General features: G+C 37.5%; 1 protein-coding gene and 1 pseudogene across 21 annotated transcripts in view; one reads left to right on the top strand and one right to left on the bottom strand.

Annotated features, from left to right (window-relative positions):
• Positions 1-27,114, top strand: part of LOC101702191 (transmembrane protease serine 11E) — a 155,484-nt gene that overhangs the window by 2,496 nt on the left and 125,874 nt on the right. The window lies entirely within an intron of this gene.
• LOC101702540 (protein MEMO1-like) lies at positions 12,328-13,308 on the bottom strand (annotated as a pseudogene).

Raw genomic sequence — 27,114 nt, 5'->3', positions numbered from 1 at the left:
CCAAAGCAAAGAACTGCTCCAGCCAAATGCCACTATCCAATGCTGAGAAATCCAGGACATAAGCAAAGCACAGGTTAATATGTTTATTCCCACCATTAGCAAAATCCAGACAAGGGGAAACTACAGGATGAATAAGTATCTTCAAAAATAAATGGAGGGAGAGTAAAGAAAGGTGGAAGAGGAATCTATACATGTACTACAATAGACTTGGTTGAAATGCATATACTCCAGTTGCAGTACATGGGTGTTTTAAGTTGCATTGTTCCCCTAAAATAAAATGAAATTCTGACCTGCAATTCTTCAAAATACAACTTTATTCAAAATAAAGATTTCTCAGATATACTTAAGATGTATACTAATTAAAATGTCTTAAGAGGTCATAGCAGGGTGGGCATTTAATTCAAGAAGACTGTTACATTTATGAGGGAGAAGAGACAGACTCACACAGGGAGAAGACCACTATGGGACAACAGAAACTACAGGATGCAGCAAAGAAACGCCTAGAGTTGCAAGCAAAACAGAAACTGAAAAAGGCAAAGATTCTTTCTTACAGGTTTCAGAGAGAAGCTAGCCCTGTGGACATCCTCATGGATTCTGAGAAAAAAGTGGCAGTTGAATTTTATGACCCTAAAAAGAGTATGTAGAGTGAGTACGGAAGGAGAATTAGCCCTTAATTTCAGATTTCCAGCCTCTAGAACTTTGAGGCAATAAATCTGTTTTTCTAAGTCACTCAGTTTCTGGGACTGTGTTATACCAGTTGTAGGAAACTAGACCCTTACTTGGATACTGATTGAAACACATGAGCACACACATACATACACATGTCATATATATTGTAAATACCTGATGATTTTGAGGAATTCCATTTTTAAAATTGTGATGTTGTATTTATGAAAGTTGTATAACTTCAAAATATATATATATATGTATGTATATATAAAACATTTTTTATATATTTCAGGTAAAATAGTTATCTAGGATTTGTTCTAAATAAATTGGTAGAAGGCACCAGAATGAAACAGGTTTGCCCTTGAGTTGGTAATTGTTCAAACTGTGTGACACTTACATGGATAGACATTATATTCCCCTATTTACTATTTCTTTATATTTGATAATTTTTAAAGCAGAAAAAATAAGTCAGCAGAGAAAACTGAGGAAATATAAAAGTGCCCTTTTCCCATGTTCCATATTTATCCTGTAAGAGCTAAGAATAATTGAAAATAATTTTTAATGTAGATAGAATTCTGTTTAAATCTTTGTTATTAAAATAAGACTAAACACGAGGACAGCTCTAAAATATATGGCTTTAAATACAGTTGCATCTCTAAAAGGCAAAGTTATTGTGGTTATAAAAGATTGAATGGTAGTTTTGTTGAGCATTGGTCTGTCCAAGAAAGCTATTGGGTTTAGTGATTAAAGCACAGGCTTTGCAGTCACAAAGACCTGGGTACAAATTCCAGCTCTGCCACTTACTAACATAAGACCTTAGAGAAATTTACCTCAAATCTTTAGCATCTTTATAAGTGAAAACTTAGAAATTATTTCCCAAGGGTTGTTACAATAAAAGGATCAGAAAAAAATTAAATGTGCAGTAAGTAAGCTGGACTTATAAATTCATTATAGTCATTTGGCATGTAATGATGAAATTATGAAAATCACATTATTAGGAAATACCATCATTTTATGAACATCGTAGAGTGTACTTAATGCAAACCTAGATGGCTGATCTCTTAATATGGCACAAGACACCTGGTAAACACAAGATGTGTGAGGCTGCTGTTGGTGTAAGATAGCATAATCTTTTACAGTAAATTAATTTTGGAAGTGGAAGTATTAATATAGTAAATAAGTAAACTGGTAATATAGTAATTTATTATCAAGTATTATATACTTAACATAGAATGTGCTATACTTCTATACACCTGTCAGCATAGTAGGTTTGTTTATATCAGCATCACAAACACATGTAATATTTTACACTACAGCATTAGGATGATTACCACCTAAGTTCAGTTATAATCTTATGGGACCACTGTCATTGTTTTCTGTCAGTGTGTTCCAGTTAAACTAAAATGTTATTTGGTCATGGTATTCACCTGACTATAGATGTCATCGAGAATTGCAGTTTCTCCCTTACAATAGGGGAGAGAATGCTTTTCCATCTCTTTAAAGAAGTCCTGTTCATATCTACAAAACATATTGCAAATAAAGTCTGCTGTGACAGAGGAGAGACTACAAGCCATGCCAGTTTCAGGACCTAGAGTAGCTGAACTCAAAAACTCCCATCTTGAGGAAGGGGCTAGAGTGAGTGAAAGAATACTAACAATGCTTAATTTTCCTTTCTTTTAAAGAATGAAAATTGGTAAAAATCTGTAGACAGGTCTCTGTCCTGAAACTTCTGTCCTTTAATTAAAAATCAAAGCTTAGAGATAGGAATCATTCTAACATTGACATGTCTCAAAGACCCTCCAAACCCACATTACTTGTGTTGGTTTTTATTTTGTTTTACCCAGTACCAGGGGATTAAACCCAGGGCCTTCACACTGAGCTACATCCACAGCCCCTGCCATTTTTTTGTTTAGTTTTTTGTAGCATTTTATCAATTTCTGTGGCATAAATACTCCTCCCATGATCGATTTCAAAGTACCAATGTGACATTACATCACTGAACATTGGAACTGGGAAGAAATAAGCAATAACATCATTTCCATTTCCTGCTATTTCCATCACATTGCGTAATTGTTGTCTTAGTTACTTTTCTCGTTGCTGAAACAAAATACCTGACAACTAAAACTTTCTCTTTACAAAGAAAGGCTTATTTGGCCCACAGTTCATAGAGGTTTCAATCCATAGTTTGCTGGCTCCAAGGTAGGGTGGCATGGCAGAGTGGCATGGTAGAGGAGAAACAGTTCATGGCAAAACAGGACAGGCAGAAGGCTGCAAGTCCAAGTGACCTTAGCAGCTTCTTTCTGTCCCATTTACATTCCATCTAGGCTACCCGCTTAGGGTGGGTGCCAAACAAATCAGTAGACTAGTAATCACACACCCTTAGTCCCAGCGTTACACACTCTGTATCCAGCCACCTCTGAAAAGGGTCACCCTTTGACCACATGAGGCTTTGAGGAGACATCTAGACACAAGCCATAACATTCTTAGCCGTCTCTGAAAAGCACTTCCCTGTGTCTGCATGAAGCTTTTGGGGGACATCTAGATATAAACCATAACATTCTGCCCTTGAGCCCCTAAAGACTCATGCACATTTCTTTATGCAAAAAGCCACAACAGCTGTAATACATGTAAATAACCTCAAGAACAAATAGTAGATGTAAATAATCTTAAGAATAGATACTAAATTTCAATTGACTATTCAACTGGTAAGTTTTATATTTATTACCTTTATGTAATTATAACCTTATATAACTAGTAATCACTGTGTTTAAAAACCATATTGCAATATTTCTAAAATGTTAGCAACTGTCTCAACATTATGAGTGGTCTCCAGCACATCATTGCCTTGCCTTGATGCTGTTAAAACCTTGTCATAGGAATGAAAGGAAGTAAGGATAGGTCCAAGTAACTTCCCCCAGAATGTAGAAATGAATCAGACCAAAAATGTGGCTGAAACTGTATACTTGAATTTACAGCCACTCTTTCACCATGGTGTGGACTGTGGAACTCTTAGGACTGATCTCCCAGTGAAGAAGAATCAAGAGATAGAAAGGGGAAGCCAACGGGGAAGTACACATTTCATTTGTCTGAAAGCAATCTAATTTTTAGGATAGGGCTAAGAAGTGGCTGTTCTACCCTTACATTTGGGCAGATAAACTTGCCTCTTAATAATAACTTTCGGTTTCCTTAAAATAACTTGACCTGTTTTTATGATTAAAAAGATGAACACAGGAAAACTGAAAAGCGGATATTAGCATAATAGTACAATACAAAGTGAAAAATTTTATTTCACAAATTATAGATGGGAATAGAGAACTTTGCCCTCCATTGGTAGGTAATAAGCATTAGAATAAATATTTGCAGTCTTTTCTCTAATAAAACTACAATCTAAATAGAGCTATTTTCCCCTGTTACATTCTACTATAATGTATGTTTGGGTTTAACTTCCTCTCATTGTAACCAAGATTATTTTAAGTCAATTGAAAGATGAATAATTTTCCTTTGGGAAGTTCAGTGCCCCCACTGGTTTATCCACCATGTATATACCATGTAAGACTTCTCACCTGGTGTCAGTTATCTACTTGGATATCTTGGGGTTCGTTTTCTTCCCCTCACCCCCAATAGATCAAACCTAGAGCCTCACACATTCTAAGTAAATATTCTACTACTGAGTTACACACCCAGGCCTGGGTACCTCAATTTAAAAGCTCAATAATACCCTCCTGGATCCAGTGCCACATTTACTGTGCACCTGCTTCTTCATGTATGAGATCTGGGAGTGGTCTTGATCACCTCACACCACTAGCACTTGCAGTACAGGCCGAGAGGGAGATGAAGAGAAAAGGAAGATACACCCTAAGCAAGAGAGAAGTTTATAAGGATGAAATACTAAAAGTTTCTATGTATGAAGGTATTTGGTCTCTTTAATCTGTCAAAGAGAATGTCATGTTAAAATTCCCAGCATCCTCTCTACTTATTTTTTTGGTACCAAGGATCAAACTCGAGTCCTTGCACTTGCGCAGTACGCAGCGAAACCACTGAGCTAAATCCCCGGTTCTACTTTTTTATTTATGTATTTTACTATGAAAGAGATTACCTAAAGAAAATAAGAAAAATTTACGATTGACCTTTGTCTCAAAATAAATTGACAATATATTTCTATTTAATGATTATTGCCTTGTATTTCCGGTATTTCTATAACAATATTTCTTTATTTTTGCCTGATAAATCTATATATATATATTATAGTTGATCTTTTTTTGATGTGTTCTATTTAAAGAACATATACATACATTTTTAGCAAGCTGACAGTCACTGATTTAATAGTTATTAAGTACATTTATTAAAAAAAGAGGAAAGGAAGCTAAAACAGAGACAATGGCTAATTTATACCTCTAGGTGGAGAGTGTTAAAGGACACTAATGTATGGTACCATGGAGACATATAGTAGGAGAATAACTCCATGAATTAATTACTCCTTTCTTTTTTTGTTGCTAAATACTTTTATTGGTACATTTTAGCTATACAACACAATTACATTTCCAATTGGGAACTGTACCTTTACATAATGCATCCTGGTTCTTATTTTTTCCCCATTCCTAGCCCTCCCTTCACGCCCTCCACCCTTCCTTACTTACAAAGACTTTATTTCCATTTTTTCCATTTCTCATCATTTTTTCTTTCCCTTCTTGCCTTTCCCCTGCCCCTCCCAATACCCCTACACCTTTGGACCTTTTCTTCCTATTTTGCATTATCGATTATTCATTCTAATCATTGGTACATTTTAGGTATACAATATAATGACATTCATCATTGGAAATTTGCACCTTTACATAATCTCTCTTGGTTCTTATTTTTCACCCTTGCCCAGCCCTCCCTTCAACCCCTCCAGTCCCTATTTACAAAGATTTTGTTCCTATTTTTCCATTTTCTCACATTAATCCCATTTCCTTCTATCCTTTCCCCTACCCCTCCCATTTCCTTCCCCTTTGCCCCTTTTCTTCCTATTTCACATTACCTATTAAACATTTTAGTCCTTATTTACACTTTCAGTTTCTCATGCCAGAGAAACTATTTGGTATTTATACATGTGTGACCTATTTATTTCACTTAAGAGTATCACCTCAATGTGCATCCACTTAGCTATAAATGTCTCTAATTTCTCATTTTTGATGGCTGAGTAGTACTCCATTTTATAAAAAAACCACATTTTCTTTATCCAGTCTCCAGTTGTTGGGCATTTGGGCTGTTTCCAAGTTTTAGCTAATACAAACTGTGCTGCTATGAACATGGGTGCACATATATCACTGTGGTGTGATTCTTTTAATTCTTTGAGGAAGATCCCCAGCAGTGGAATAGCGGGGTGAAATGGGACTTCCAGTCCTAGTTCTTTGAGGTATCTCCATACTGATTTCCACAGTGCTTGCACCAGTCTACACTCCCACCAGCAGTGGAGCAGGGTTCCTCTTTCCCCACAGCCCCGCCAGCATTTGTTACTGGTTGATTTCATGATAGCAGCCATTCTTTCTGTAGTGAAGTGGAATCTCAGCGTTGTTTTCATTTGCATGTCTCGAATGACCAGTGATGTTGAACATTTTTTTATGTATTTATTTGCTATTTCTACTTCTTTGTGTGAGAAATGTCCATTCATTTCAGATGCCCATTTTTGGATTGGGTCTTTTAAATTTGGGAGGTCTGATCTTTTTAAGTTCTTTATAAATTCGAGATAGTAGACCTTTGAGGAGAAACAGGTGAAGATTTTTTCCCACTTTGTGGGTTATCTCTTCACGCTGCTGGTGGTTTCTCTTGCTGTGCAGAAGCTTTTGAATAAGAAGAGATCCCACTTGTTGATTGTTTGTGCTAGTTCATGGGCAACTGAGGATTTGTTCATAAAATCTTTTCCTACACCAATGTCTTCAAGAGTTCTACGTAACCTCTGTTGCAACTAGTTCAGAGTTTCTATTTTAATATTTAGATCTTTAATCCATTTCGATTTAAGTTTAGTGCATGGTGAGAGAAATAGGTCTAGTTTTAATCTTTGGCAAGTTGAAACACAATTTTTCCAGCACCATTTATTAAAGAGGCTATCTTTCCTCCTGTGAGGGTGTTTGGCTCCTTTATCAAAGATGAGATGGCTGAGTGTGTCTGGTGTTGTTTCTGCATCTTCTAATCTATTCCACTGGTCCTCAAGTCTGTTTCTTTGCCAGTACCATGCTGTTTTTATCACAGTAGCTTTGTAGTAGAGTTGCAGGTTGGGGATTGTGATACCCCCTGCCATGTCTCTGTTACCTAGAATTGCTTTTGCTATTCTGGGTCTCTTCTTGTTCCAAATGAATTTTTGGATTGTTTTCTCAAGGCCCATGAAGTATGTTGCTGGGATCTCAATTGGAATTGCATTAAATCTATATAGCAGTTTTGGAAGTATGGCCATTTTCACTATATAATCCTTCCTAACCAGGAGCAGGAGATGTCAGTCCATTTTCTGATATCATCTTCAATCTCTCTTTTGAGAGTGCCATAGTTTTCAGAGAAGAGGTCTTTGATTTCTTTTATTAGGATGATTCCTAGGTATTTCAGTTTTTTGGATGCTATTGTGAAAGGAATTATTTGCCCTATTTTTCTCTCTGTGAGTCTGTCATTTGTGTAGAGGAAAGCTATTGATTTTTGTGTGTTGACCTTGTAACCAGCTACTTGACTGAATTTGGTTATTAGGTCTAGAAGACTTATGGTGAAATTCTTGGTGTCTTCTATATGGAGTATCATGTCATCAGCAAATAATGACAGTTTGACTTCTTCATTTCCTATATTTATTCCTTTTATTTCTTTCTCTTATCTAATTGTCATGACTAATGTTTCCAGAACTATATTGAACAAGAATGGTGATAGTGGACATCATTGTCTTGTTCCTGATTTTAGTGTGAAGGATTTCAGTTTTTGACCATTTAGTATGATGCTGGCTGTTGGTTTTTCATAGATGGCTTTTATTAGTTTGAGGTAGAGGCCATCTATTCCAATTTTTTATAGGGTTTTTATCATAAATGCATGTTGGATTTTGTCAAATGCTTTTTCTGCGTCTATGGAGATAATCGTATGGTTTTTGTCCTTGGCTCTATTGATACAGTGTATTACATTGATTGATTTGCGTATGTTGAACCATCCTTGCATACCTGGGATGATTCCCAATTGATCAGGGTGTATGATCTTGATGATATTCTGCATTCTGTTTGCCAGTATCTTATTAAGGATTTTTGCATCTATGTTCATTAGTGAGATTGACCTATAGTTCTTCTTTTGGGTTGAGTCTTTCTCTGCTTTGGGGATCAAGGTGATGCTTGCTTCCAGGAATGAATTTGGGAGTATTGCTTCCCTTTCAATATCATTGAAGAGTTTAAACCATAGTGGCAGCAGTTCCTCTCTAAATGTCTTGTAGAATTCAGCAGTGAAGCCATCAGGGCCCGGGCTTTTCTCAGTTGGTAGGTTTTTAATTACATTTTCAATTTCATTGATTGATATTTTGTTGTTTAGAATTTTTAGATCTTCTTCGTTCAACTCTGGTAATTCATATGTATCTAGTAATCTGTCCATTTCTTTTGTGTTTTCCATCTTATTGGCATATAGGTTCTGTAAACAGGTATTGATGATCCTCTGGATTTCTGCTGGGTCTGTGGTAATTTCACCCTTTTCATTGCTAATTGCATGGATTTGGGCCTTTTCTTTTCTTTTTCTGACAAGGTTGGCTAAGGGTTTCTCAATTTTGTTGATTCTTTTGAAGAACCAACTCTTGGCTTCATTGATTTTTTTGTATCTTTCTCTTAGTCTCCATTGCATTGATTTCTCCTCTGATCTTTATAATTTCCTCCCTTGTATGAGCTCTGGGGTTGTCCTCTTCTTTTTCTGGAAGCTTGAGGTTCAGCATCAGGTTGTTTAATTGGGCTTGTTCTATTTTCCTAATATGTTTATTCACTACTTGAATTTCCCTTGTGAGACTGCTTTCATTGTGTCCCATAGAATCCAATATGTTGTATTGTCATTGTCATTTAATTGAAGGAACTGTCTGATTTCTTCTTTAATTTACTCTGTGACCCATTAGTTATTCAGAAGTGTGTTGTTCAATTTCCACATGTTTATGAAATTTTTCATTTCTTTTGCTATGGATCTCAAATTTCATTGCACTATGATCTGATAACATACAGGGGATAACTTCAATTCCTTTGCACTTACTTAAACATGTTCTGTTGTGAGTATGTGCTCTATTTTGGAGAATGAACCATGTGCAGCTGAGAAGAATGTGTATTCTGATTTTGTGGGGTGGAAGACTCTATAAACATCTGTTAAGTTCATTTCTTCAAGAGTTCGATTGAGTTCTAGTATTTCGTTACTTATTGTTTGTCTAGTTGATCTATCTATTTGTGACAGTGGGGTGTTGAGGTCCCCCACTACAATTGTATTAGTGCATATATGACTTTTCATGTCCGTTAGTATTTGTTTTATATAGTTGGGTGCATTAGTGTTTGGTGCATAGATATTTATGATTGTCATCTCTTCCTCTTGGATTGTTCCCTTTACCAGGATGTAGTGTCCTTCTTTGTCTCTCTTAATCAGTGTTGGTTTGAAATCTACTTGATCTGCAAAGAGAATAGCTACTCCTGCTTTTTTTGGGGTTCCCATCGCATGGAGTATTGTTTTCCACCTTTTAACTTTCAGTTTATGAGTGTCATTTTGAATTAAGTGTGTTTCTTGTATGCAGCATATTGTGGGATTTTGCTTCTTGACCCATTCTGCCAGTGTATTTCTTTTGATTGGTGAATTGAGACCATTAACATTATTGGTTATAACTGAAATGTATTGACTTGTCATTGCCATGACTTTTTCTTTTTGTTGGGTTCTCCCCCTTTACATTTAATTTCTTGTCGTGCCAGATGGGTTCATTCTGCTTTGCATCCTGGGGTGGTGATCCTCAATGTCTATTCCTAGGATATTGTGTAAAATTCTTTGGAGTACTGGTTTTATATTCACGAAGTTCCTAATGTGCTCTTTGTCATGAAAGTATCTTATTTCTCCATCAATTTTGAAAGATAGTTTTGCAGGGTACATCAGTCTTGGTTGGAGGCTGTTTTCTTTTAGGGCTTGGAACATGTCACTCCAAGCTCTTCTTGGCTTGATGGTTTGTGTTGAGAAGTCTGCTGTGATTCTGATGGGCTTTCCTTTGTATGTGATTTGTTTCTTTTCTCTCACTGCTTGTAGAATTTTGTTCTGTTGGATTTCTGGAATCCTAACTGTTATATGCCTATGTGTAGATTTTTTTTTGATCAAGGCTGTTGGAGCCTCACTTATCTGTATGTCAAGTTCTTTTCCCCTGCTTGGGAAATTTTCTGCCATTACTTTTGTGAAGAATTTTTTTATGTCATCTGCACTCTCTCCTGTTTCTTCATTGAGTCCAGTCAGTCTTATGTTATTCTTCTTTGCATCGTCAAGCAGCTGCTGGATTGATTTCTCCTATTCCCTTATAATTTTGAAGCAATTTTTTTCCTGGTCATTAATTGCCATCTTATCTTCTATATCTGAAATTCTGTCCTCACATTTGCTCATTTTGCTGTGTAGACTTTCAATGGAGTTTATGATCTGGAAATCTATTTGCATCTATTTTATGGATTCCATTTGTTTCCTATGTTGGGATTCCATCATGTTGCTCAGCTCCTCTGTAGATTTATTAATCATGTCTTGCACTAGGAGTACAATTTCTCCTGTTATCTGAGAAATTATTTCTGATTTCATTTTTTCCAGATCCCCTTTTGTTTCCAGTTCAGTGGGTCCAGGTGGTTGAGTATCAGAGGGTTCCATCTCATTTCCCATTGGGGTTGCTGTAGGTGATCTGGAAGTCTGGTTTGGAGACTTTTTTATGTGTTTTCTCATTTCCATTGGGGGTCGGGGGTTGGTGTTGGTGCCCACTTAGCTCACCTCCTCTGAGCTGGGAGAGGTGGGACAGGGGCCAGGAGCAATGGTACGGATGGTGGCCCGGAAGCCCCTTCCTCTGGACCAGGAGCAGTGGGATGGCGACTCAGAAGCCCCTAATTACTCCTTTCTTATGGAATATTCTCTTGGCACATATTGCCTGAAAAGCACTATTTTACTACACAGGTTTCAGCTCATCTTGCATCTTATCTAGGAATTCTGTCTTGACAATCTCTGCCTAACTGAATTACGTACCTCTTTTGCACTCTCACTGCATTTGTACATGTCACCTTTATAACAATTATAACTTTAGATAAGTTTTAAGCTAGTATAGTGCTTCAGCAGAATGCCAGGCACTAGAGAAATCAAATAAGAACTGAGTGAAGAGAAGACAAAAGTAACAGCAGAAAGAAGGGTGGATGTTAGGAGGTCTGTATTCTGCCTGTTATTATATAATTGACTCTAAATTATTCTCTTTGTTCATTAATTTTCTCATTTGTCCAGTAGGAAGCTGGAGTCAACTTTACTTGACTTTGAGCAGTCATATAGCTTCAATTTCTTCACATACAAAATGAAGATACTGTCAACTACATAGAGTTAGTGTTAAGATCAAATGAGCTATGTTTGTAAATTTATAAATATGAGTGCTGTTTGTAAGTATAAAATCCTATAAAAACTTTATGTATCGTAATATTTTTAAGCTTCATTCCAGCTCCAATTTCCTATTCTAATAGGCAAAATTATAATTACTGTTGTGTTTTTAAATTTTTTGTCTCTTTTTGACCAGTGGTTAGGGTTTGGAATGGGAATTGGTTGAAAACACTAACAGGAGACTTCTCACTTGGCTAAGTTTAAACACTTAAACCAAGCAAGATTTCTGAAGCACTGTTCAGGGCAATTTCCAGGAACATTTTAACAATTTGGAGTACTTGGAACACCAGATGTGCAGTTCCTGCTTTCAGCTGTGACTGGGAACGCCTTTGAAGGACTGATGCAAGCGTGCTCCTCTAAATCAGTTAATCTCCATTGAAATTGATTCTTTTGACCAGCACAACCAGTTCACATGCAGGTACAAAAAAGAGAAAGGTACAATGAAAAGAGGAGTAAAAGACATTTAAGCACTATGTAGTTATATTCACACTTAATGATTGCAGTTTTTCAAGGACTAATTTTTTTTGAGTTGTGTAGCCCTTTTGTAGCAACTAAAATAGAAGGTATCTGTTGTACAACACAGGTATTAATTGTCTATAACTTGAGATTTATTATATTCTAATACAGATCATTTATAAATGTAATTTCTTTATTAAAAAGCTTCCACCCTTTTTTTGTTTGTGTACAGTTTGCAAAACTATTCTGAAAGTGGAATATATGTGCACAAGTCTGCAAAGAGTGCAAATTTAGGATATGGTAAATGCTTTACAAGTTACTTTCAAAAAACTGCCACAACTGGGCCTTCATATTCTTGTCTTTTTTAATCAAAATATTTTTGATTCCAATCTTCCTTCCACCACCCAAAACTATAAAGCATTTTATAATGAGTTGAAATTAAGGAGGACTACACCTACTAGAAAAGAAGAGAAGAAAGTTCTATTAGTTTGAGGTTTCAGACAACCCCCCAAACCAGAACCAGTATCTTGGTAAAGGCTAGGCTGGGACCCTGGATAGAGTATGAGTGTGTGCAGGTGGTATCCCTGAGGATCTGGAGCTTCAGTGGGCCATGAGTGCTCCAGCTGCATAACTCACTGAGCTGTCTTGCCAGTTTTTACACTGGCTTGACTGGGCATAATTCAAAAAGGAAAAGCTCATATTCATTCCATTCTTCTGGAGTTCTATGACAGCATTTAATAACACCCCAATGGGATGTCTTCCACATATAGTATTATGCTATTTCTTCAAGTAATTGCTAAAGGATACAGGATCTAATTGTTCTATAATACTCATACCCCCAATGGCAGAAATCAGAAGAAACTACAAAGAGATTACTAGGATCTGCTAGATATTTACTGGAGTTTTCCAAATTCCTGTTCTTTTGACTCACAGAGTTCCAAGCAGTATAGGAATAATGGTAAACTCATCCTTATGACTTTCCATGGCTTTAGCTGTGTAAGGCAAATGCATTTCAGTACTGTGTTCGTCTTCATCTGTCTGCAGAGACATACTTTCAAACATTCCTGTCTTCCATAGCTCTCCATAAACAAGTTCAGAAAAGTAGTTTGGTGAGGTAAACTGAGTTCAACGTGAGGGAAAGCTCTGGGTAAATCTTCTGGTCATTACTCAGGTCATAGAGAGGTGTCCTGTATATATCCACACTGGAGAGTGCACATCGAGAGAGGGGCACGTGATGCGAAGGACCAAGGATAAAAATTCTCTGGGTAGTAGATAGAACTACTTGTTTGTAAGCCTGGGCATCACAAGACCCACAGTATGTATATACTTCATGGGCTGCAGTAATGACTCTAGCAGGTCTTTTTGTAGATGGTACTTGTGAAAGCCAGCTTTCTAGCTGTGCATTCAGTTGCGGGCCTGAGGCTATGAACCAGTTCCCAGGGTGACTGGCTTCCGGCAGATCACTTGGTTGGACATCTTGGTGCCTGTGCCGCCTATGGTGCAGGAGGATGAATGAGGAGGGGCTGTGGCTGGAGCAGCTCTGCGAGGGGACGCCACAGCAGGCCCAGCCTAGGAGGAGGCGGTGGCTGGGAAGGGATCCGCTGGCCCAGGAGGAGAAAGAGAAGGCAGCAGCCCAGGAGAAGGAGATGGCAGCTGGGGCGGTGGCAGCAACAATCACCAGAAACTCCCGTGGCCGCTGGAAGACAGGGCCCCGCGGCGGCCTTACCCAAGTCTGAAAGCCTGGCCTGGTCCCAGAGTCGCCACTGCTCCCAGCCGGGGCTAGTTCCACCGAGTCCCTCTGCCCGCCAGCCTCTGAAGCCTCCCCCCCCCCCGTGACCCCACCCTGTGACCCGCCCCGCCCCCTCATGGGCTAATCTTTTGTAGAAGGATAAAACAACTCTAGTAGAAGTTTGAAATTAATAAATGCATATTTGGACTTTCTCCAAAAGATCTAGTCTGTCCTCCTTTCCAAGCCTTAATTTTATCTAGAACTTCAGTAGCCTAACCATCTTCACTTTTTTCCATAGACCCTTCTCTTCTTTCCTCACCACTGACAGCAGCACAGTTGTTTATTGAACATTTACTACATGGCAGGTGCTGTTCAAGGCATTGTGTTTGTTTGTTTGTTTGTTTGTTTGTTTTAGGTAGTTGGTTGGGTTTTTTCAGATAGTCTCCCTGTGTAATCCAAGTTGACTGTGACCTCACTATGTAGCCCAGACTGGCCTGGAACTTGTGGCTATCCTACCTCACAGCCTCTCAAGTGCTGAGATTACAGGCATGCACTACCCCACTTAGCTCTCAAGGCATTGTTTATTATTGCCAAAATAACGAGTCTGAACTTACTCTCTTCACCAAAAGTTCTAAAGCTGTACAAAGATTTATAAGGAAACTTTATTGAAAATGCAGATCACTGGTTCTAACCATGGAGATCAGATTTGGAGGCTCTTCAATAGGCCAAGGAAATGTGCCATTTCAACAAGCATCTCAGATGATTCAAGGGAATAACGTGATTGGATCTTCATTTTTAAATGATAACTTTGTCATCATCTTTGAAATTAATAGAACACTTAAGTGATTAAGTTTGTGAGCAACTCAGCTTATAAAATTTTCTCCCTTTAAGGACTTTGAAGTCAAGCTTTTTGTACAAAAGCAGAATGCCACTTAGGACCTATTTAGTTGGTTGGCTAGGTCAAGTTAAACTTTGTACTGTGTGTGCTCATCTGTGAGGTACATGGGACATGCTTAGCAAGTAAAGCATGTGTGTTATCTGGCACAGAGCAGTACTTTCCCAAAATGGTAGCTATTATAATTATTATTTCTGCTTTTCTGAGACAGGGTCTCACTATGTAGTTCAGGCTGACCTTGAACTCACTGTGTAGCCCAGGCTGTCCTTGAACTTGTGGGGATCCTCCTGAGTGCTGAGATTACAGGTATGCACCACCACACCCATTTTATTATGTGGCACCATTTTTCAAATCAAAGAGGAGTAGGAAAAAGTATTCCCCACAATAAATGGTCAGGCTCTTGGAACATGACTAGGGAATTGCTTCCAAAAAAGTATTTTCATTGCTAAATTATTTCCTTTGAGGTAGAATTATTGTGTTAATAATTATATTTTTCATTTTCTATGTACTTACTAAATCAGTGAGTAATACTACTGTTATTGTTATCCTGAAATTTTATTGTCATTGCTTATTTTTAAAAACACAAAATTTTACGTAGCCCAGAGAGGAAAACATTTGCTCTAGACAGGCATCTAAAAGATGTCATTCACAAGCCATGGTAGCACAGGCTTGTAACCCAAGCCCTTGGGAGGCTGAGGCAGGAGGATCATAAGTTTGAGGCCAGCCTTAGCTACACAGTGAGACTGTGTCTCAAAATCAAAAATGAATAATACTAAAGAGCTTTTTAAAAGATGTTATTACAGAGCTAGGGAACACAGAAGAAAAATTGGGGTTAGAAGGTATAGCAGAGACCTTCATCCAATATTAGCAAGATATAGTGGCTGAAGCTTCTTGCCCCTCCATAATTTGGATGTGTTACATTAAAAGGAGCAGAGCTTGGCTGAGTTCACTCCCAGTCAAGGTCAACAAACTCCAACTAAATTCTTCCCCTTTAAGTTAACCGTTTGTTCTCTTCAACAAAGATATGTTTCTGTCCTCATTCTACAGTCCTCCTGTTTGATAGTTGTTATCAACAGGTGTCCCAAGGCCTGCCCAGTTCTCCCCCTTCCCACACTTATAATAAATAAGCACTAGGTGTCCTCAGAGTCCTTTGTCTTTGCTGCCATAACAGCTTAGATCAGTCCAAGACTCAGTTTCTCTCAAGTCTCTGTGTTTCTTTTATTTACCACTTTCCTATCTCACAAATATCATACTGTCTTACAAGAGGCCAAAACCACTACAGGGGTCTCTGACAACTCCCATTATCCTTTCCCTGTAATTGACGCCCAATGAGAAGGAAGTTCAGTTTGGGTCAGTTTCTTACAGTGCCAGAATTAAAATGTAAGCAGCATCTAGGTGAATCTTAACAATAACCTTATGTGATGGGGAAAAATAACTCCCAACCTGTTAGATGTCAGATATGCCAAGTTCATGCTTATAACATCAAGAAATGAAATTGCTAATCAAAGGAGGAGATTAGGAGAGTTTTTAATTGGAAATAAGAATGGGGTCCTGAGTTGGGGGCTGCTGAGTTTCTTTGTCACAAATATTTTATACAGCAAAGTCACAACATGCATACAACATAGGTCAAATTACAACTAACCTATAGGATTACAAGTATAGTCACATAGCTAATATTGACCCATTAAGGAAATGAGAAAAGCAACGAGGGTATATGGCAAGCACCATTCATCATTAACTTTAGCTTATCTATAGCTTTTTTGTTTTGGTACCAGGGATCGAACTCGGGTCCTTGCGCTTGCGCAGCAGGCGTCGAAACGACTGAGCTAGATCCCTGGCACTATAGCTTTTAATCATAGAAGGAATAAAGGCATTCCTGGAAAGGCAGAAGAATGTGTGTCCTGGTCATCCCCCACCTATGCATCTGATGCCTACCTGGGCTTCCTGGACCTCATGGTGCTGATCAAAGTTAATCTCAAACTACTGTTTATCTCTAGGGAGGCTTGCATGTAACTTCTTTGAGGGCTGATCCCTCTTGACTATTAATTTCTATTTAACTTAGTTGTCTGTTACCTATAAGGAAGGTACAATTATAATCAGTTTTAAAGATGACTTCATCTTTAAATTTTATTTAGCTAAGCAAAAGTGTGTACAAGAATTCAGTTGAACCAGAACTATTTTATATTAAATCCTGCCTCATCCTCACTCCTAGACACTTCAGAGTCCAGGACTGAGAAGTGTTTGTAACATCTCAGAAAAACTCAGTAGGGCATCACAGGTGATTCACACAGTTAACCCTATCGAATATGAAGTGTGTTTTTTTCAATTTTTTTTTCCCCAAAGTCTTGGAGAAAGATATTGAAAGGGACTTTCAGAAAATGTTTTGCAGTACTTCCTCTGAACATGATCCTATATTCTTTATCCCCAGGAGGTCCACAAATATATGTAGAACTTACTGGTCTGTTCTCAGGGTTACAAAAGCATTTTATAGTGAAAATATAATAACTCCATATCCTTGTCTAATGACAAAACAATCGTTTAACCTTAACTGTGCTGCTTTTGCCTGCAAAAGCCAATGGTACATTTTACATATCACAGGGGAAAGAAAGTTCTCTATTGTTCCCTTCTTCTTTTGTAAAGAATAGAGACAGCAAGCAGATTTCTGAATTGTTTAGGAAAGAAAAAAATTCAAGCCACCCTTCCACCTACCTTCTTCCTCTAAAGAATAGGCTTAGTAATTGAAACCATGAAGAATGCAGAATTTGTACTATTGAAAGATTTGAGCCATATTTGAGTTTCAAAGCACAGGCTACTTGCTAACAGATTACACCGAAAAACAAATGGTTTTGAGGAAAATTGGTAGTGTAGTTACAAAACTAAGCCAGAGAAAAAATGAAAGTCATTTTTAATTTTTCCTACAATGATGCCGAGCCACTGCTCACATGTATCTGCTTTAAAAGATATAGAGGGCTTTATAAATAGTTTGGGGCATAAATAATGCTTGATAAATTATTAATCTTTGAGATAAATTAGTAGGCAAATTTGAGACAGTAAAAAGTTGTTGAATTTACTTACTCCTCTATCATTAAATATTATTTGATAGTGTGATTTTTAAACTATTCCTTCATGTGGATGCTCTGTGGGATATGCTTCAGTTGTAGACCCTTGCTGGGGGTAGAGATAATTAAGCAGAAAAAAATGCATAAATAACTGGGCATTAAATGCTTGCAAACTCTGCAACTATAGGACCAGGCACTACCTGAGCTTCTGGGAAGAAATGCTCATGAAAATCACATTGCCAGTTCTGTGATTCCCAGAATCTGCCACTAGGAAGTAGACTCAAAGGCTGTGGCTGACAGAAGAAAGCAATACCCACTGGGGGTCTTTGCCCCAAAAGAGCTCTGGCACCTGACAAGCACAGGTTTTACCTTCCAACCTCCTCCAAGGAAGAACAATAGAAAAACAGTGTATTAAGATTTATGTTATCATTGTTTGAATTTTATATTTTTAAATTGTAAGATATTTTTTCTCTGTAATAAAGACAAATTCCTGAGTCAAACACTGAACACTTCAAATCTTAATAACAATTTTAAAATTGCCTTCTTGAAAACCTATCAGTTTATGCTCATTACAGCCACCATTGTTCTGTTTTGTCAATCATGATCAATATAGTTTTAGAAAGAATGACACATTGTTTAAAAACTGAGTGCCTTTTTCTTCTCCCCCACCCCACCCCCCCTTTTTTTTTTTTTTGGTACCAGGGATTGAACTTGGGTCCTTTGCTTGCGAGGCAGGTGGTGGAACCACTGAGCCAAAATCCCCAGCCCGCTGAGCTCCTTTTGTTAGTGAGTTTGAACATTTTAATTCTCACTACACATGAATTATAATTCAGCCGTTAGCCTTCCCTTTTCCATAGTATTTCTCAATAATGCATTTATAAATTGTCTTACATGCTAAGAAACTCAACTTGGCTGTTTTGTTCATCCATATATAATTATTACTAATGAAATAGATAACCCTAAGATCTAGTAGCCCCTTAGAGTAGCACTTTTTATCTTCTTTTTAATTGGTGCATATTAGTATTACAAAACAATGAAATTCTTTATGGTATATTGGTACATATTTTCATCCCCATTACTCCCTCCTCCTCCCCCTCTTAAATGCCCTTTGTTATGGCTTGTATGTACATGTTTCCCCAAAGCCTCATGCACTCATAGGTAGGGCTTTTCAGAGGTGGCTGTACCTAGGGGTTATGATACTGAGATTAAGGGTTTCTGGTACTAAATTCATCCATTGATTGGAATTAGCATAGTTCTGAGTGTGGTTGAATGGATTTATTAAAGACAGAAGCCCCTCCCTGAGTGTGGGTGGCACCACCCAAAAAGGTTTATAGCCTGGATTAGATAAAAGGGAAAGGCAGGCTTGCTACTTGCTGCTTCTTTTGTGACTGCTGTTGCTTGCTGCTTGCTATTTCCTGCCTGCTCTGCCATGCTATGGATTCTTTTTGCCTCTACCATGCCACCCTCCCTTGGAGCCAGCTGACGATGGACTGACACCTCTACAAACAGCCAAAATAAACTTTTCTCCTTAAACTTTGGTGTCGAATATTTGTATCAGCAACAAGAAAAGTAAATAAAACCCATCTTCATTTCTAGAAGACTATAATTTCCTGTCCTGAATGGCTTTTAAAATTTATTTTTATTTATTTATCATTATTTTATATGAGAAAAAGCAGGAGATTTTTAACTTCCTAAGACAGGTTTATTTCATGTAACATGATGGTCTCCAACTGCCATTTATTTTCCTGAAAATGACATGATTTTGTTCTTTATAGCATATGTCTGTGTATGGGATATTTTCTATACCCATTTATCTGTTGATGGGCATCTAGACTGTTTCCACATCTTAGTTGTTGTGAACTGTGCCACCATAAATGTGTTTGCATGTATCATTATTGTGTATTGCCTTTAATTTTGAGGAGAATATCCCAAATGGTGGGATAGCTGATCAAATGGTGTATCATTTTTGAATTTTTTGAAGAATCTCCATACTGATTTCTATAGAGGTTGTACTAGTTTATATTCCCACCAACAGTGTAGGAGTGTTCCTCCCTCTTCCTGTCTTTATCAGCATTCATTGCTTTTGTAGTCTTTTTTGTTCACTTTTTTATTAGTGCATCCTGGTTATAACATTAATGGGTTTCATTTTGTCAGATTTCTACATGTATAAAATATACATTGATCACCCCCATCACCTCCATTGTTCCAGTCTGCCCTCACCAGTTTCATATTTTCTGGAGAGGTTTCAATGCATATATTTTGATCATATTCATTACCTGCTATAACACCCTCCCTCTCATTTCTTTACCCTTGTCTAATAATAATGTCCACAAGTTAGGGAGCACATGTGATATTTATCTTTCTACGTCGGGCTTATTTCACTCAACATGATTGTTTCCAGATCCATCCGTTTTTCTGCAAATGAAAAAAATTCTATTTTATGGCTGATAATACTCCATTGTGTACATATACCCATTTTTAAAATCCATTCATGGACCCCTATGAGGCAGGAGGTGGTTAAGAAACAGCTAAGGAGAGAAAGGGGGTCCCACCTTAGAGTCTACTTTCTAGCCTAAACAGTAACCTGAGATAAACAGTAACCCAGAACCAGGATAACCAGATCTCAATACAATCAAAATAACTGATAACCCACATCATACACAAGTCTTTAGTCATGTACTTAGTTGCCATCAGCAACCTTTGATTGACCTCAGCCTTAATAGCATATCATTGATTATGCAGTTTTGACCCTACCACCCTGGTAGGCTTTGGGTGTCATGGAAGTTCTTCCAAGGGCCATAAAATGTCAAAAACTCTACCACTTGATGGAGTTATGGACCCCAGCCACTCACTGGCAAAGACAAAACCTCAGACCAAGCCTTAATCATACCTCAGGCGCTAATAAAACCCCTCAGCCCCAAGCCTCCTGCATGTTATGAGCTCTTCTCATTGGCCTTCTCTCAACCTGCAGATTACATTTTCACTTTTCAGGTCTTTGATCTTTTAGTTTTTTTCTGGTACTGGGGATTGAACTCATGTCCTTGCATTTGCCAGGAGGCAGGCGTGGTGCCACTGAGCTAAATCTCCAGCCCTTTAGGTCATTGATCTTACTGTTTGTTTAGGATGTCCTGCTCAATTCCTTTTTGAGGACATCAGCAACCTGGACAAGACCCTGATCTGGTAACATTTGGGCTGGTTACATATCTTGACAATTGTGACTTGTGCTACAATAAAGATGAGTACACAATTATCCTTACAATTTGGTGACTTTAATTCTGTGGCTATGTACCATAGAGTGGTATAGCTGGGTCAAATGTTAGCTCCATTTTAAATTTTCTGACAAGCATCCATCTGATTTCCACAGTGGCTGTACTAATATAAATCCCTATTAGCAGTGTGGAAGAGTTCCCTTTTCCCTCACATCCTTGCTGGCCTTTAATTAATTAATTAATTAATTTATTATAGTCATTTTGACTGAGGTGAGTGGAATCTCAATGTGGTTTTGTTTGTTTTTTTGTTTTTTTGAGGCAAGGTCTTGCTATGAAGTTGAGGCTTGCCTAGAACTCACCATAGAGTTCAGGCTGATCTCAAATTCATGGCACTCCTTCTGCCTCAGCCATTGGAGTGCTAGGATTACAGGTGTGTGTCACCACACCAAGCTTCAGTATAGTTTTGATTTGTTTCCCTAGTGGCTAAGAATGTTAAACATTCTTGCATATACCTATTGGCCATTTCTACTTTTGGGAATTAATTCACTTACCCATTTATTAATTGAGCTCTATTTGTTGTTTTTTAAGTTCTTGATATCTTCTAGATATTCTCTATCAGAAGAGTAGGTGACAAATATTTTCCATCATTATGGCTTTTTTTTTCAGTCCTGGGGATGAAACTCAGTCTTTGTACTGAGGGACATACTCAGCGCCTTTTTATTTACTTTTCTTGTTTGACACAGGTTCTCACTAAGTCACTAAATTGACCAAGTTAGGCTCATACTTGCAGTCCTATCTCAGCTGCCCAGAATGCTGGTATTAGACATGTGCCACAACACTCAGCTTTTCTCCCATTCTATAAGTCATCTCTTCAATCTGTTGTTTTCTTCCTATGTAGAAGTTTTTAATTCAGTGTAGTCCCATTTGTTGGTTACTGATATACTTTTCATTGCTGATGGTGTCCTACTCAGTCTTTTACTATCCCTATGACTTCAAATGTTTCCCCTACATTTTCTTCTAGTAGGTTCAAGATTTTCACTCATATCTAGATCTTTTATGCATTTTAATCTGCTTTTAGTACAAGGTGAGAGATAGAAATCTAGTTTCAGTCTTCTGCAGATAGGGATCCAGTTTATCTTTTTTTTCTTCACTAAGTTTATTGGTACGTTTTAGGTATACATAATGATCACAATCATTATTGGGAATTTGTACCTGTATATTATATATGTTGGTTCTTATTTTTTCCCATTCCCCTTCCTTCCTTTCAACCCCATCCATCCCTCCCAATTTACATAAGTTTTTTCCATTTTTTCATTTTTTCATTCCCTTTTTTCCTTTCCCCTGCCCCCTGCCCTTCGCCTTCGAATATTTTCTTCCTTTTTCACAATATCTATTATACATTTTGGTCCTCATTTACACTTTTGGTTTCTCACACTAGAGAAGCAATTTGGTACTTACTCATGTGCATCCTATTTATTTTACTTAAGAGTATGGCCTCAAGATGGATCCATTTAGCTATAAATGTCTCTAGTTTATCTTTCTTTATGGCTGAGTAGTACTCCATTTTATTTAAAAAGAAAAAACCAAAGCTTCTTTATGCAATCACTGGTTGATGGACATTTGGGCTGTTCCCAGGATTTAGCTATTACAAACTATACTGCTATAAACATGGATGCACACGTATTGCTGAGGTATGATGCTTTTAATTCTTTGGAAACATATCCAGCAAAGGTAATAGCTGGGTCAAATGGGACTTCGGATCGTACATTTTTGAGGACTTTTCACAATGTTTTCCACAGTGGTTGCACCAGTCCACACTCCCACTAACCGTGAAGAAGGATTCCTTTTTCCCCACAGTTCTCCCAGCACTTGTTATTGGTTGATTTCTTCACAGCAGCCATTCTTTCTGGGGTGAGGTGCAATCTCAGTGTTGTTTTCATCTGCATCTCTTGAATGACCAATGATGTTGAACATTTTTTTCATGTTTATTTGCTGGTTTTACTTCTTCATCTGAGAAATGTCTATTCATTTCCGATACCCATTTTTGGATTGGGTCTTTAAATATGGGGGGGGGTCTGATTTTTTTCAGTTCTTTTTATATTCTAGATAGTAGACCTTTGTCTGAGGAACAGCAGGTAAAAATTTTTTTTCCTATATTGTGGTTGTCTCTTCACTCTTGGTGCTTTCCCTTGCTGTGCAAAAGATTTTAATAAGGTGAGATCTGAGTTGTTGATTCTTTGTGCTAGTTCCTGTGCAGCTGAGATTTTATTCATAAAGTCTTTCCCTACACAATGTCTTCAAGAGTTCTACCTAATCTGTCTTCCAGCAGGTTTAGTGTTTCTGTTTTAATATTTAGATCTTTAATCCATTTTGATTTCAGTTTAGTGCATGGTGAAAGATCTGAGTCTAGTATTAATCTTTGGCAAGTTGTAATCCAGTTTTGCCAGCACATTTGTTAAAGAGGCTATCTTTCCTCCAGTGAGGGTGTTTGGCTCCTTTGTCAATGATGAAGTGGCTGAGTATGTCTGGAGTTGTTTCACCATCTTCTAATCTGTTCCATTGATTCTCAAGTGTGTTTCTTTGCCAGTACCATGCTGTTTTTATCACATTAGCTTTGTAGTATACTTTCAGGTTAGGGATTGTGACACTCCCTGCCTTCTCTTTGTTGCCTAGAATTGCTTTTGCTATTCTAGGTCTCTTCTGCTTCCAAATGAATTTTTGGATTGTTTTCTCTAGTTCTGTGATATTTAGATAAGAGCTAATGCCACTCTTTCTCAAACTTTTTAATGAAATTGAAAAGGAAGCAGTACTCCTAAGTTCATTCCTGGTAGCAAGCATTACCTTTATTCCAAATGCAGAGAAAGACCCAACCAAAAAAGAGAACTACAGGCCAATCTCCCTAAAGAACATAGATGCAAAAATCCTCAATGAGATACTGGCAAACAATGCAGAAGACCCTCAAGAAGAACATAACACCCTGACCAAGTGGGATTCATCCCAGGGATACCAGGATGGTTTAACATATGTAAATCAATAAATGTAAGGTGCTATATTAACAGAGTCAAGGACAAAAACCATATGGTCATCTCAATAGATGTAGAAAAAGTGTTTGACAAAATCCAACACTCATTCATGATAAAAACCCTGCAGAAAATTGGAATAGACAGTCTCTACCTCAACTTGATAAAAGCCATCTATGAAAAGCCAATAGCCAATAACATACTAACTGGTCAAAAACAAATCCTTCACAGTAAAATCCAGAACAAGACAAGGATGCCTACTATCACAACTGTTCAATGTAGTTCTGGAAACATTAGCCACAGCAATTAGACAAGAAAAAATAAAAGGAATAAAGATAGGAAATGAAGTTAAATTGTCATTATTTCCAGATGATATGATGCTCTAAATAGCAGACCCCCAAAACTCCACCAAAAGTCTTCTAGACTTAAGAACTAAATTCAGTACAAGGATACAAGGTCAACACTCAAAAATCAGTAGCCTCTCTGTACACAAATAACAGACTCAACTGAGAGAGGAACTGGAGAAACAACTCCTTTCACAATAGCATCCAAAAAATGAAATAGCCAAGAATGAATCTAAGGAAGGAAGTAAAAGTCCTCTCCTTTGAAAACTATAGCACTCTGAAAAAGGGATCAAAGAGGATATCAGAAAATAGAAAGACATACCTTGTTCTTGGGTAGGAAGAACCCATTTAGTAAAAGTGTCCATGCTTCCAAAACTGCTATATAGATTCATTGCAATCCTGATTGAAATTACAGCAGCATATTTCACAGAACTAGAGAGATTCAGTTTTTCTACCATCATTTGTTAAAACAGGCTCTCTTTTCTCAAGTATACGTTTTTTTGGACCTGTGAAAAATCAGATAGCTGTATATGTAAGAGTTTGTTCCAATGTGTTCTGTTATATTCCATTGGTCTAAATGTCTTTATTGTGTGTTGTACCAGTACCATGCTGTTTCTGTTACTAGTGCTTTATAGTATACTTTGAAATTGGGTATTGTGATACCTCCAGCATTGACTTTTTTTCCTCAGAATTGCTTTAGGTATTCTTGGTGTTTTGTACTTCCATATGAATTTTAAGATTGCATTTTTTCCTACTTGCATGAAAAATGTTGTGGGCAATTTAGTAAAGAGTACATTGAATTGCTAATGTTGATTGAATTTGCTAATGTTATGGTCTAGATCTGTAATAACCCCCAAATGTTTATTTTTCTTTATATTTTATATTTTCTTTATTATTTTGTACTAGATTACAGTATTATAATCATTTTATATGAATATTTTTGGGTTGTAGAATCTTGAGTTTCCATTATTTCTTATGGAGAAATTTCCTTTGATATACAAGTAATTATTGCACTACTTTAACCAGGATACCATACCTGTGGTAATGAGTTGTTCTCCTTTGTATGACAACACAGTGATTGTCTGGGGTAACAGCCATCACCATAGTCTAGTACCAAAGGACTGGATGCTGAGCCAAATACCAGCTTCTCCTCTCCAGTGAACTGGGAAGGTAGAATCATGGGACAGACACAAAGACCAAGAGCTAGCTACACCTGGAAGATATCTCTGAGGAATGGACAATTTCCTAAGGAAGCCTCAATACCAGTGATAAAGTTGTCTACTATTAGAAATTTATAAGCATCAAAACAGAAATCAAGTTAAAGTGAAAAATAGAAAATAGGAAAATACAGAAGCAAAACACAACCCCAGACCTCCAGCCCACCCAGGACAAATACAAGGGACAAGAAGATAGAGGAAATTACAATCCACCCACCTGAATTTCCTGAAATGATAGCAACAGAAGTTAAAAAACAAAATGCTTGAGGCTATAGAAAAAAAATCAGATCAGAAATAATTTCTCACATTAAAAGAAAAGATTACAGTCAAAATGAAGGAATTGCTCAGTGAATACAGAGTAGACACATTTAAAAAAAGAGCTTAGGAGAACAATGGAAATCATGAATGCCCAACAGAGGAAAGAAATGGAATTCATGAAACAGATTTGAACAGATATCTAGAAAATTTAAACTCCACTGAACCAAGGTGAGGACAGAATATCAGCTCTAGAAGACAGGATTGCAGTTAGCAACCACAAAAAGAAATATTTTTACAATAGCAAAGGACCATGAAAAATCAATCCAATGGCTGCAAGATGATGCAAAGAACAACGTGAGATTAAGTAGAGTCAATGAGAAAGCAGGGGGACAACAAAAATGTCATAAAAAACCTGTCCACATAAATAATGGCAGGAATTTTCCCAAACATGGAAAAAGATTTTGACATACAAGTAAGTGAGGCATATAGAATTCCAATGAGCCCTGACCCAAATAAATCTTCACCAAGGCATATACTAATCAAGATTCCAGAAATTCAGCACAAGAACAGAATATTAAAAGCTGTTAGAGAAAACAAAAAAACCACCTATCAAGGAAAACCTATCAGAATCAAAACAGACTTCTCTATGTAAACACTTAAGGCAAGGAGAACTTGAAGTATTTCAAGTCCTGGAAGAAAAGCTCAAACCCAGATTGATGTACCCTGTAAAAATTATCTTTCAGAATCAATGGAGAAATAAGATACTTCCATGACAAAGAACAAATGAAGAAATTCATGACCACCAAACCAGCTCTATGTTCTGAAGGATATTTTAGAAAAAGATAACAAAGACCACAATTCCAAGAACACTAATAGAAAGAATTTTCCTTTGGGGTTTCTGTAGGTGATCTGGAAGTTTGGTTTTGAGACTTGTTTACACGTCTTCTCATTTCGAGGGGGGTGGGTGCTATTGGCACCCACTTGGCTCACCTCCTCTGTGCTGGGAGTGGTGGAATGGTGGCCCAGAAGCCCCTACCTCTGGGCTGTGAGAGGTGGAACCAAAATATAATTTTCTGTGCAAATCCATAAATTGTTTTTCTATTTATATTTTCCCATGATTCTTAAATAACATTTAATTTCTAAACTCTGCCACGAGTAGTCTGGATTAAGAAGGTTTTTCTGTCTCTGTTAAAAACTGATTATTGGGCCTGGGATTTAGCTCAGTGGTTCTGCTGCCTGCCCTGCAAGCACAAGGGCCCAAGTTCAATCCCTGGTACCAAAAAATAAATAAAATAAAATAACTGAGTATTGGGCTGGGTGTGGTGGCACATGCCTATAATTCTGGTAGACCAAGGCAGAAGGATGGCCATAAATTCAAGGCAAACTACATAACAACATAATAAGGTCCTGACTCAAACTTGCACACAAAAACAATATTATTTGAATGTTGTGTGATGTAAATAAAACTATTTTAAAATAACTTTTCAGGTAGACTAGCAAAGTGTATATACCTACAGGATATTTCCTAAAACAGGGTCATGTGTGCTTCACAAGGCTTCTGTAAGGGCATAAGGCATACAGGATTATTGCCAAAGTAGCTGCTGCATATAATGCCTAATGAAAGCTTGTATATCCACAAGTGGGCTTGGCAATTAT

The sequence above is a fragment of the Heterocephalus glaber genome, unplaced genomic scaffold (assembly GCF_053883595.1).
Source record: "Heterocephalus glaber isolate CG9 unplaced genomic scaffold, H.glaber_assembly_v1.0 deba00001509, whole genome shotgun sequence".
NCBI classification, from domain to species: domain Eukaryota; kingdom Metazoa; phylum Chordata; class Mammalia; order Rodentia; family Bathyergidae; genus Heterocephalus; species Heterocephalus glaber.
This window is presented reverse-complemented; position numbering and strand designations above follow the sequence as displayed.